The sequence below is a fragment of the Myotis myotis genome, unplaced genomic scaffold, assembly GCF_014108235.1.
Source record: "Myotis myotis isolate mMyoMyo1 unplaced genomic scaffold, mMyoMyo1.p scaffold_m19_p_8, whole genome shotgun sequence".
Lineage (NCBI taxonomy): Eukaryota > Metazoa > Chordata > Mammalia > Chiroptera > Vespertilionidae > Myotis > Myotis myotis.
This window is the reverse complement of record NW_023416390.1, coordinates 30,630,987-30,644,466: the sequence shown is the minus strand read 5'-3', so window position 1 is coordinate 30,644,466 and position 13,480 is coordinate 30,630,987. Positions and strand designations below refer to the sequence as shown.

The following is a 13,480-nucleotide window of genomic DNA, read 5'->3' as shown; positions in this document are numbered from 1 at the left end:
TAGGTATTGTTTCATGAAACTTCTTTTCCAGTTTGGACAGTGTGCTAATGTATATGCTGGGTCACTGAGCAAAATGTAATTTCTTAGTGTGGGTTGAAATTAAAAAAATAAAATAAAGGATTGAAAAGCCACTCATTTAAGATGTTCATTCTAAACTGAAAATAAATTATTCCAACCTTAGTTGGATTCCAGACCTGATAGAAGTAATCATTCTAATCACAAAGTAAATTACTTGAACCCTGGCCGGGTACTCAATGGTTAGAGCATCATCCCAATATGCCAAGGTTGCAGGTTTTATCCCTGGTCAGGGCACATACAAGAAGCAACCAATGAATGCATAAATAAGTGAAACCACAAATCAATGTCTCTCTTTCTCTCTCACCTTACCTCTCTCTTCCTCAAATCAACATATCTTTTAAAAAGTTTTTTTTAAAAAGTGCTTTGAATTACATATTAGTAAGTATGTAAATAAGGGGGTTTCCAAATTGTTTTGCAACAGAACCTTCCTTCAAGATGTTTTGAGTGTATTTTCTAGAGGAGGGGGTATTCTTGTGACCAAATAATCTTGGCAAATTGGGAAATACTGTACACAATATTTCCTTCCTAGACAGTCACAATGCACATTAAAAACCCTGGCACGCTTTCTCTCAAGTATGCCCACACCTTCCCCCACTTCTTTCCTTAGGCACGTATCCTTTGCTTTCTTTCTCCTAAGCTCCCAGAGACCTTCTTTTGCCTCTGTAACTTGTTTTGTGAGTTCATGCAGCCCAGCTGGCTCACTTCTTCAGCCTCTGTGACTTTCTCTCTTAAAGGCTAAATAAACTTTTTACACTGTGAAAAATGAATAAATAAATAAATACCCTGACAAGCTCTACAGAAAAATTACACAACTACCTCAAATTTTAAATCTGATTAACTGCTTTTAACTCAGTGTTTTCCTAAACAGATATTTCATTCTGTAACCTCTCCCACCAACAGCTCCTAATCTCTCATAAGACTAGTATTCTGCAAAACACAATGTGGAAAACAGTGCTTTATGTAAACTTATTAGGGAAAGGGTCTTTATAAGCTACAGCTATTATAGCAAATAAGCACAAATATAGCAGAGATAAATAAAATTAACAGAAAACTGTAATTTGGTTAAGTATTTAATCTCTACTGAGCAGTTTTATCAGAACATACAGAGTTGTATCATTTAGTAAATATGTACAGAAACAATGTATTTTACTTTGAAAACATGAAATGGAAGAAGACTAGAGAAAAGATATGAAGAAAGGTAAAAAGAAACCTGCAATTCAAATAAATTATAATCTACTGTACAAAATTTACATACATAGGAAGCCTACTGAGATGAAACTTACATACAGAGGAAAAACTTGTAACTCACACTGTAACAAAGGCTGAACAGAGAAAAAAACCACACTGTAAACAGAGAGACTAAATATCTGCAAAGATCATGTTAGTGACCTGAGTTTCTGTCTCCCTGATGGGGAATCCACAAGTAAATGAACTGGCCGATAACATGCCATCAAAGAAGGGAACGGTTGTTTACCTAGACTAGGAGCCCTTTGGGACAGGCATATAGGACAGAACCCAGCTTAATGGGCAATAAAAACTGCTTGTGGAACAAATTAATCCATAATATATGTTTGAGGAGTTGTGAATGCTCAGGGGTGGTGAACATCACCATCATCTCTTATCACTGATAGAACCCTGGGCTAGAAACAATCCTATGATCAAGGTTAGCATACCACCTTTATGTAGATAGAAGCTTAGTAACAATTATAGCCATGCATACTATCTTATGCATGTTTTTCACATCCTCAAATTCAATTCTACCTTTTTGGTCCTTTCTTTTCCATTTCCATTGCCTTGGTTAAAGTTTTTCCTTTCCTCAAAACAAAGAACTCACAGAACTTCATAGCTTATGGTACTTAAAAGTTGACAGTAAAACTTGATGTGAGGCTTGAGGATTTTGTTAATCGTTAACTTACTAAAAGCTTGTACTTTACAACTATATAACATTTAGCTGTTAACCATTTATTCATAAGTATGAAAGTAAAAAATTTAAAGATACACATTTTGGTATTACATTCCCTGAAGCAGAGAACTACCCTACTGTGGTACATAACACCAGGCACCTGACCAACCAGGAGAAAAAAATGTTCAAGTATGGTTATGTGCCAGAAAGTTCTCATAAAGAAACTGATTTCAAGACCACAGACAAAAAGGAACAGTACTTAGTACAGGAAAGAAAGGCAGTCAGAAAGCCTACACATAGGATCACTGAAAATAAGAGCAAGAGACTTGAAGGGTTTTCAATCTGGTTCCCCTAGTACAGCGGTTCTCAACCTGTGGGTTGTGACCCCTTTGGGGGTCGAACCACCCTTTCACAGGGGTCGCCTAAGACCATCGGAAAACACATATATAATTACATATTGTTTTTGTGATTAATCACTATGCTTTAATTATGTTCAACTTGTAACAATGAAAATACATCCTGCATATCAGATATTTACATTACGATTCATAACAGTAGCAAAATTACAGTTATGAAGTAGCAACGAAAATAATCTTATGGTTGGGGGTCACCACAACATGAGGAACTGTATTAAAGGGTCGCGGCATTAGGAAGGTTGAGAACCACTGCCCTAGTAGAATAACGGGATGGCTGATGATGCCCAGAAAGGTGGAGTGACTTGCCCAGAGTGACATGATTAGTCATTGAGTCAGGACCCAGGCCAGATCTTCCAATTCCCAGGCTTCTGCATTTCCCTCTGTAGCTCAAGGCCTCCCATCTTCTCTACAAGACTCACATGGAAAATAAACACTACTGAACTAACTAAAACTATAAACCACTAGTCAAATTATGACTCTATACAACTAGAGCACTTTGAATAAACCATCTTATTTTGTATTATGACATGTGGTTACTGACTAGAAACCTATTAAAATCATCATTAGGCTGTATTTACAAACCTTCACTCTAAAGTACTAAATAAAAAATTATCAACAAAAAACCAAGAACACATGGAGGAAAATAAAACACGTTTTGGAGCGAGGCAAATCTGGGTTCAAATCCTAGTTCAACTGTTGCCATGTCTGTGTGACCCTGAACAAGTCCTCAGTTTCATTTCCCATCTATAATGATCCTGGGAGACAAGACTACCTACCTCAGGTTTGCCCTAAAATTAATGGTACTGAAATGGTAATTTTCTCCCTCAATCTATTTTTGTCCATCTCCCTTGACTATTTCAACTTTTAACTTCATACAACCACCCCTACACCACTTTCCAGCTACAATCATAATGATAGATGTTAGTATATTCAACACCTTAAAACAAGATTTATGAAACAAAGAACATTTAGGATGTGAATATAATCTTTGTAAATGTTAGTGAAAAAATTGAAAGAAGACATTACTGCATAAAGTATAAAGCAATTTCTTTCAAGCCAACTGGATAAAGAATAAGGAGAACCAGGCTTATCTAGTTCAGTCCTGTGGCTAATAAGCTGCATGACCCTAAGCAAGTGACTCCACTTCACAGAAAGCACCCGTTACAGCTCAAAGACACACAGTGCTCGAGTTACAGTGGGCCTCAGTGTTCTCAACTACAGAAAAAAACATTCTGACTAGAGGTTTTCTAAAGTTCTCACGTTTCTTCCATCTGAACAGTGTAGCATCAGCACCATCACAGAACTTGTCCATTTGGTATGTGCCTGGCCCTGTTATAAGCACATTAGATGTAGTAACTCATTTAAGCCCCCTATAATCTTTGCAGATATGTGAAGGAACGTGCCTAAAGTGACAGAGCCCAAAGCAGGTTGAGGGTTCAACCATCTAGGGCCGTGGTCGGCAAACTGTGGCTCACGAGCCACATGCGGCTCTTTGGCCCCTTGATGGTGGCTCTTCCTAAGCCTTAGGAGTACCTACCTATATAGTTTAAGTTTAAAAAATTTGGCTCTCAAAAGAAATTTCAATCGTTGTACTGTTGATATTTGGCTCTGTTGACTAATGAATTTGTCGACCACTGATCTAGGGGGTCTGGCTGCATCTGTGCTTTTTAACCACTGAGTCAGAATTCTGTAAATTGCAGAGTAAGCCTTCACTAGAGACATGTAAACAAAAATCTGTTCATGCTATTCCGTCCTTGTGCCTGAATACAGCTGATACATAATCTGTAGAGGTAAAGAACAGTGACCAACGTGTTAATAGCACTCTGTAGAAGAGCAAGCTACAATTCATCAACCAGGAGAAAAAGTTATAAAGTAGCCACTTAATTAAGATAAAGCTAAAAAATGTATATGTTGCTTCTCCAATGAACATTTTATCAAAGGAATCAAAGTGTTGTGATGTTTTGGCATTATTATTTTCTTGGTCATCAACAAGTTATCTTCTGGATAATGCTCCCAAGGAATAACTACCATAAAACCAGTCAGCCACTAACCTTTGGTTAACTAGATTTCCTCATCTTCGTAACTATGCATATGAAAATGCATGTATGCATATAAACAGGCAAACACAAACACAATCTCAAGTTAGACACTATTAAGGATTATGCAAACTGGTATGTGCTAGACACTGCCAACATAAATGGCTAGGGGAGGATTTACCTCTTTCCTTTGGGACCACTTCACACCTGACTGACCTCTTACAATTCTCTGCATATCATTCCTCCCTCCTCTGCCAGCTTACCACCACAGTTACTAACAAACCACAATTCTGCCTTCATCAGACCTCTTCTATCTCTAGAGAAAGTTAAAAGCACAGTGGGGCCAGGAAGGTCAGTGAGGTAGAAATAACACACTGGAGGACGATGCACACATATGCACACTCTAAAACAAAATGCTGATGGCAACAAGCTGTTAACCTTAATTTCATCACCATTATATGTCACTCAGTCCTTCAATAACTTGTTTCACAAACTTGGAAGGCCTGAGAAACAAACAGAACATTTATTTACTAGAGGCCTGGTGCACGAATTCGTGCACAGGTGGGGTCCAGCCAGCCTGCCTGGATCGGGGCCAATCGGGACGGGCAGGCCTGGGGGAGGGGACGCGGGAGGTTTGGCGGCTAGCACCGCCCCTGATCAGGGTGGGGGGATCTGATCGGAGGTGGGACTGGTGGAAGCAGGGGCCATGGGCAGTTGATCGGACGGGCCTGCCGCCTGATCAAACTCCTGGTTGAACTCCTGGTCAAGGGGACAATTTGCATATTAGCCTTTTATTACATAGGATTTCCTCCCAGACTGGTCTACTTTACAAACGCTGGTGGTAGAGATATTTGCCTCACTTACCCACCCCATACCATATGGACTGATAAAGATAATGATTAGGGTCCAGTTGGAAAGGCATTAGAGTGGTGAGACACTCAAAGAACTCTCATACAGCTCAATTCCTTCTTAAATTCGAGATGGATCCAATACCAATCTTCTCTCCAATAAAAACCAAAATATAGACTGATGACTAAATTATTATGCAATTTTTAGGCTACTTGGCTTGATATGCATCCACACAAACACAAGATCTTTACACCTCAATAATTGAACAACAAAACAAGTGACAAGTAATCCAAGCTAGAGGGTCAGATATCTGACCGTTTTTCCCACAATTTCATCACATACCAAAATTTTACCAACATTTTGCCATTATCCATACTAATCCATCTATGACACTCCTATTTCTATAACACAAGACAACATTCATAAAATCAAACTCCTAATTAAAAGGAGCCATGGAAAAGAGAAAAATAGATTTTAAAGTAAAAACACCACCAGAAATGTAACCAGAACACATTACCTGAAATGAAATTCTACCCTATATTGAGTTTTATTTTTGTGTGCTGTGGATGTCAGGTAGGGGACAATTTGGATTTGAATCTATATTTTTATGGCAGATGGTGAACCTGAATGATCAGTGATGAACTCCTCTTGGGGAAAAAAGCTCTTGGGGAAGTAGGGCGTAATAACAGAAATATATAACCTACAAAAGATGATCAAAAGAAAAGACTTTAGTTAATATTCAAAAGTAATAAAGGATGCCTGTGGAATACACGTTGGCAATATACAAATAAAGATTCAAATAAAACCAAATTATAAAACTAAACCCCATTTTTAAGCTGGACTTTCTCAGCTATTCTTTTATATTGACTTTATGAAAATGTATACAATGTAGCTCAGCAGCTCACTTTTTATGTCATTAGGAACAGAAACAGAGACCTCATTAATACATTTTAGAATGAAAAGCACATGGGGAAAAACTGGTTTAAACAAGAACCTGCAGTCTGAAATGATAATGAACTAAAGTGAAGTGCCTGAAATAAAACAAGAAGTCCTTTTTGTTACAGCAGCAAATTATTTCATGACAAATTCTATATTTACTATAGAAATGCCAACAGAAAACTAAATGCATTTAGCCTGAACCTTTGTAATGTCACGATCAAAAGTAATTAGCCTTGCCCTGACCAATTTGGCTCAGTGGATAGAGGGTTGGCCTGAGGACTGAAGGGTCCCGGGTTCGATTCTAGTCAAGGGCATGTACCTTGGTTGCGGGCACATCCCCAGTAGAGGGTGTGCAGGAGACAGCTGATCGATGTCTCTCTCATCGATGTTTCTAACTCTCTATCCCTCTCCCTTCCTCTCTGTAAAAAATCAATAAAATATATTAAAAAAAAAAAAGTAGTTAGCCTATATCAGTGGTTCTCAACCTTCTGGCCCTTTAAATACAGTTCCTCATATTGTGACCCAACCATAAAATGATTTTCATTGCTACTTCATAACTTTAATGTTGCTACTGTTATGAATCATAATGTAAATATCTGACATGCAGGATGGTCTTAGGTGACCCCTGTGAAAGGGTCGTTGGACCGCCTAAGGGGTCGCAACCCACAGGCTGAGAACCGCTGGCCTATATGGATGGCCCTATAAAGACTACTTGTGAGGGTGGGGTGTAGAAATGGGAGGCGCATTACATTGTGTGGGAGATATGTATATATATAAAAGGCTAATATGCTAAGTGTCCCCTCGGGAGTTCAACAGGGAGACCGGCAGTGCGATCACTTGCTATGAGGTGCACTGACCATCAGGGGGTGGCGTGGAATGAAGGAAGCCCCAATCAGCCCTGATTGCCGGCCAGGCCTAGGGACCCTACCTGTGCATGAATTTCATGTGCTGGGCCTCTAGTTAGCTATAAAGTAATCTTTTTATAATGCCTTTTTAAAAAGTACATCCTCTCATATAGCAGAAATGTGTGATCTTTTCCATACCTGATGACAAGATGTGTCTTAAGTAATATTTATTCAACAAGCAATAGGATCTAAATTATACAGAGAAGTTAATAAATATACTTCAAACAAGAAACCTTGAGAAAAAATTCTGTCCACAATAGCAGTTATTAAATAAAATGCATGACTACTGCATTTTATCTGACATAAATAATGCAACTGTGTCAGAAAGAAAAGAATACATTTAAGAAGACTTCTCGGGGTAAGAGATCAACCGAAGGACTTGTATGCATACATACAAGCATAACCAATGGACATAAGACACTGGGGGGTAGGAGAGGCCGGGGGGATTGTTAAGGGCGGGGGGAAAAAAGGAGACATATGTAATACCCTTTGTAATACTTTAAGCAATAAAACAATTAAAAAAAGAAGACTTCTCTTACTTGGGTAAAAATACTTTTATATGAAGATATTTAATGGCAAAAAAAGCTTAAAAGTGTTACATATATGCAGTTTATTTCATTATGTAAAGAAAAAATAATCATAAAAGACTTATGCAAAAAATGTTAACAGTAACCAAATCTAAGTGATAAGATTATATAAATTTTTTTAAATTTCCAGTATTTCCTGCATTTAACAACTTTTTTTTAATTGAAAAAAGCTGACGTTGACTTGTCATACAAGCAAACAACAAATACCTGCTTACACAACTAACACAGGTTCTAAACTGTTTCCATAGATTCTAGACTTCAAATACAGCTAATTACTTGCTAGTAACGTTTTTTAAATATACGAAATAAAGCTAGAGAATTTTGTTTCTGGCTCTCCTATAAAGATTTTCAGAACTAAAAATAAATAAATTTTACCTTTCTATAAAAAAGGTTCCATGTCCAACTTTCTATCCCAGAATATTAGCAACAATTTCATTTTTAAAATAATTTAGATTGCTTTGCACAAATGTCATCTCAAAGAAGTTATGTTCAGGTCAGTAATTCCAAAGTGCAGACACCTAATACACAATGCAAGAAGTTTTGATGCATTTTAGTGAACTGCACCAACAGAAACACCTTGGGTGGAGATGAGTTTATTTTAAACACATCTTTCCATTACTTCTTAAGTGCCTGATATCTCTAATGAAGCTTTTTGCAAAAGGTACTTAGCTTAGACTGGACGTGGACTTACTTAAATATCTGGGAAGCTGTCAGAATCGATCTCAAACTGCATTATACTCAAGTCACAGAATGCCAACTCTTTACTGGGCCTCCTTCTCCCCTTTCTTTCACAAGAGCGCCTGTAATACCCCCTAACTTACACTTCCGGGCTCATGAGTCACTGAGAAATGAGCTCTAAGTTTCCTGCAGAATGCCACTCAAACCGCTCCTCTCCAGCATTCAAGGTTCAGGTCCCCAAATCCCTCTTTAGCACACCCCCACTTCCCACCAAGGCCCTGGGCACCCAAATGAATTACCCACTATTTCCACACAATGCCTTTTTACCTTTGCCCTCTAGCTTTGCGGTTCCTCTCTACACGCTGTCTATTCTGCAACCCTCATTCCCAAATCCCATTAGGCCTTGAAGACACCCCTAGGCACAGCCTCGCCCAGGAAGCCTTCCAGATTTCTGCGAGGCGGAAGCGACTGACGGGTCCCGTCTTCCCCGGGTGCCTTTCTAGCACCTTGCAGTTCTTTCATAAGACTTTGATCGCCGCCTTCCGGGTATCGGATTATCTGTGTCCGGCTCTTATCACCCACACCAGGGCGTAAGCTCCTCGCGGGAGGAGACCGCGGGCCCGGGTTCACCTTTGAATCCCTCCGGAGCGGACGACCAGAGCGCCCGCACGCAGTCAGCGCCCGGGCGGGTTCAACCGAACTCGGGAACGCTCCGGCCGCACAATTCCTCACCAGAAGTCAGTTAGGCATTTTCCCGAAAGGAACGGCACGGCGATACTATCTGCCTCCGGGGAGCAGAAAGTTTACCGGGGGCCCATGTTTGATGGGAGTGACAGCTGGCCCGGACCGCACTTCCCCGCCCTCCGTACTCCGGCCGGGACGTCCCCGCGCCGCCGCCTGCCCGGCCAGAGACCCGCGGAAGGGCGGCGGGAGAGCCCGGTGCCCAGACCCCGCCGCAGGCCCCTGGGCGCGGCGTCGGCGAGAGCAGGAGGGGAAGGCTCCGCGAGAGGCCGGGCCGCGGCGGCCCGAGAAAATGGAGGCAGCCCCGGGGCCGGTGACGGGCCGGGCAGGGCAGGCGGAAGCCGAGCCGGCGTCCGCGCCGCAAGCAGGGCAGGGCCCATGGTCACTCACGGGGTTGGGCCGGGCGGCTCCCTCTCAGCCTCCGCGTCGTCGCCGTCCCCGTCCTCGGCCGCCGCCGCCGCCTCGGGCTGCTCGCTCGGTCCCCGCGGCACGGCTCGGTCGCTCGGCCCCTCCGTTGTCTTCCGCCTGCTCCTGCTCCCAATGACGGGCTCCCGCGGCGGCGGCGGCGGCTGCGCGGGCAGATGGCGGCCCTGGGGCTCCCGCGGCGGCCGCCTCACTGATGTGCTCGATCGCCTGGGCTGAGGCTGCTGCTGCTGCAGAGCCGGCGGCGCCTTTGCCTTCGCCCGGCTCCCGGAGACTCGGTCTCTCCCAGGCCGCGCCGCTCCCCGTTCCCGGACAGAGCCCGGCTTTGACGTGCGCACTGCGCAGCCGCCAAGGGCGCGACGTCGGGCGGCGCCGCAACGCCCCCTTCGGCCTCCGACGCCCCCTGGCGACCGGGCGGACTCGGCGCCGGAGTCCCTGGCCAGGTTGTGTTGGGAGGGGACGCAGAGAAATGCAGAAGCTGAGAATGGAGACTTCCTCTTCTTTCATCTGCCACTTAAATGTTGGTGCTCAGCCCCTTTTCTGTGTAAGCACGGTTCCTGGAGGAATCTCACGCTCACTTTCCACAACCACTTCCTCAACTCTTAACAAAGCTTTATTTCTGCTAAAGACCAAGAGCCGACTTTGTGTAAATTGAAACTGTCATCCTTGTGAGGGACAGGTAACTCATTTTAGCGTCCTCTGAGAGAGAGTGTGTGTGGACAGTGATAGAATGATCCAGATTAATAGGATTCAACAGCCTGGATTTAAACCCCAGCTCCAGCATTAGTCTCCATGGGTTATTTCCTGTCCCTATGTCTGGGTTTTTCACACACTCGTATAAGCATACAGGAACATAGGCTTATGAGGGTGAAGGAGAAAAGGCATTGCAAAGCCCAGACAGCGGAGTCTGGAACATAGAAATGTTGTACATGTTTACTTCTGTTTCTTTCTGTTGCCTTTTTTTTTTTTTTTTTTTTTTGTAGTTGGACAGGGGTTTTGAACATCTACTATGTGACAGACACTGTTCCAGGTGGTGGGGCAGTAAACAAAACATTCCCTGCTCCTGAGACAAACAATAAACAGCACATATATGACATTGGATGGTTTTCAGTGCTATGGAGAAAAGCAACACAGGCCAGGGAGGGAAAGAGTACAGAGTATTATTATTTATAGCTCTCCTGTACAGGTAGCTGCCACATGAATAAAGAGCATGTTATGCCCTATGTGCATGGAAAAGCAGAGGGAACAGCAAGGATCAAGGCCCTGAGGTGGGATGCCAAGGACCCCAGCAAGGTAAGACCCCTGAGGGTGGGAAGAGAGCAGAGATGAGCAGAGAACAGGAACCATATAGGCTGAAATGAGATCTTTGTTGTTTTTACTCTGAATGAGATGGAAAGCTATTTGGAGGGTTTTGAGCAAAGAAAGGATGTGGTCTGACATTTTAAAAGGACCACTCTGGTTGTGCTGTGAAGACCAGTCTGAAGGGCATGAGGCTTTCAGCTGGGAAACCGATTAGAAAACTTTTGAAATAATCCGGTCGACAGAAGACAGGCTGGGTCTAGGAGGAGTAAAGAGTGGTTGAGTTCTACAGGCATTTAAAAGGTAGAGTGGACAGAATTTTATTTCTAAGGATTTGTTTGTTTGTTATGTTATCAAGCATCTGGAAATTACAATTTGGTAAAGTGGGGAAGACAAACAAGCAGATGTGAAGAGAAGAAATCGGGAATACATTTGGGGGCAATTTACTTTGAACTGCCTGTGAGACACCCAAGTAGGGAGATGGATATAGAAATCTGGGGTTTAGAGGAGAGGCCTGGGCTGGAGATAGAATTTTGGGAGTCCTCAGAGCAAGTAAAATCTCAAGACTCAATGGGATAATGTTTAGGGAGTGAGTGTTAATAAAGGGCAAAGCCAAGGGAAAGCAGGAAGCCCCCAACACTTGAGAGTTCAGGGAGAGATGACAAGGAACCAGCAAAAGTCGCCGAGGAGAAGAGTCAGGGTGGCAAGAAAAGGCACAGGAGAGCTTCATGTGCTGGAAGAGCAAGGGATGGAGGATGGATCAATGACACCGATTCTGGCTAATAGTTCAAGCAAGGTTGGTGTTGGTGATTGGCCATTGGCGTCAGGACCATAGAGGTAACTAGTGGCCTTGGTCGGAGCTGTTTCAGCAGAGGTGGGTGGAAAAGCCTGGCTGGAGTGGTCTCTAGAGAGAATGGGGCTGTAGAAAGAGAGGACATGAGTGTAGAGAACTCTCATAAAGTTTTGTTCTAAAGAGGAGCAGAGAATTGAGGTGGCACCTGGAAAAGAATGTAGGGTCAAAGGAATGTTTGTTTGCTTGTTTTCTTTCTTTTTGTTTGTGTGTTTTTAATTTTAGGATGGGAGGCAACACCATCAGCTCAGAGCCTGGAGGGGAGGAGCTGTTGGAAGTTTGAGGGAAGAGGAGGAGTGAAGCAGGACTGGTCAGCAGGGTTATTCTGTGTTTTTCACCAGCCACAGGTTACTGGAAAGGCGTTGTATTCAACCAGGGTTATTTCTGTTAGGGAACTCCATGCAGAGAGAAAAAGCAAAGGAAGGAGTGTATACAAGAAAGTAATAATAGTAATAGCTGACTGTTGAATCCAAGCCAGATAGGAGGCAGTGAGGAAATGGGGGTGGAGGTGCAGGCAGTAGGAGGGAGACGTCCTGTAGGAGTTGGAGGACCCATGAAATGGTGGGTGAAAGGATTGTTGGAACCAGCACAGGACAGGGAGTGAACTGGAATGAAGGAAGTGCTGGCTGGAGAGCCAGGTTGCTTACACTGAGGGAAGGAGCAGTTTTCAGTAAATGACAAGGCCTGGGGCAGCTCCTCAAACTATAATGTCCATGTAATTAGCTTAATGACTGGGGCCTCCCCTTGAAATGCAGATAGTGATTCCATTGGTCTGGGAAGGGGGTAGGAGGGTGCTGATTATTCTTGTTCTCATTATAATCTTGATACAAAATCTCAATAAAGCAACTGACACAAAAAGAAAACTAGACTATTATTGCTAGTAAGTATATAGGGAAAACCTAAATAAAAAGTTTGAAATATAAATAAAATATCAGCACATTAAAAGTAAAGTCCATCCCAACCACAGACAATTATCTCAAGCATGTTAGAAGCTGTTAGAAAAGCCATAGCCGTGTAGGCCAGAGAGAAGTCAGCTGACTAAAAGGCCTGAGCCGGCTGGTCCCCGAGCTGCTCTTTGCTTCTTTCCAGTAACCATGGCAGGGAGGTGCCAGGCCCTCCTGAGAGGCAGACTGGAAGTTTTATCTAATTTTGAAACTTTGGTCAATAAGGACTTTACCCCTACAGCTTTCTTTCTTTCCTTTTTTTTTTTTTTTTTTTAAAGATGGGAGTCCTCTTTTATTGTAATCCCAAAGGGCGGCCTTGATTGTGCTGACATCCCACAAAAACAAGTCAAGACCCAATTTCTCACAGAATGAGTGACTGCAGGGGGGTAGACAACCCCATATGCAAGTTTTTTATCCCTTTACTGAAAGGGTCAGAGCAAGATTCCAGCAAGACAGCAGAAATTTCTGCAGCAGGAACAAATTCTGAAGCCAAAGCAGAAGGAGCCCTGTCATTTGACCACTTAAATTTACACTTTCTTCCTTCCACTGGGCTCTCTGGAAAGCCCATCCTATTAATATGTTTTTTTTGTAGGCACAAACTCTTTCTGGGAAATCCCTCCACCTCTTCACCTTGAAACCCTCTTCACAGAGGCACCTCACTCTCCTGTGCCGAGCCCATAGATCTCAGGGTCAAAAGGCAGGGTAGCCATTCTCCAGAGTCATGATTGGTCTTGTATAAATCTTCCATCACTATCATTTCCCTTCCTCTCCTCTACTGAAGCTGGGTCATGAGATGAAGGCACCTCCCCTCCTTAATCACACCACCTGTGAA

The 13,480-nt window shown here is 42.9% G+C and overlaps 1 protein-coding gene across 9 annotated transcripts in view; it reads right to left on the bottom strand.

The window, feature by feature from the left end:
* Positions 1-9,873, bottom strand: part of CAB39 (calcium binding protein 39) — an 86,528-nt gene extending 76,655 nt beyond the window's left edge. For 2 of the 9 annotated variants that reach the window (XR_004969318.1, XM_036319420.1), the window contains exon 1: positions 9,523-9,870. The gene's annotated coding sequence lies outside the window, so the exon portion shown is untranslated. Of the gene's footprint in view, positions 1-9,522 lie in introns of all 9 variants that reach the window. The other 7 variants (XM_036319426.1, XM_036319425.1, XM_036319422.1 and 4 more) reach the window with 5 other exon arrangements.
* Between the last annotated feature and the right edge of the window lie 3,607 nt (positions 9,874-13,480).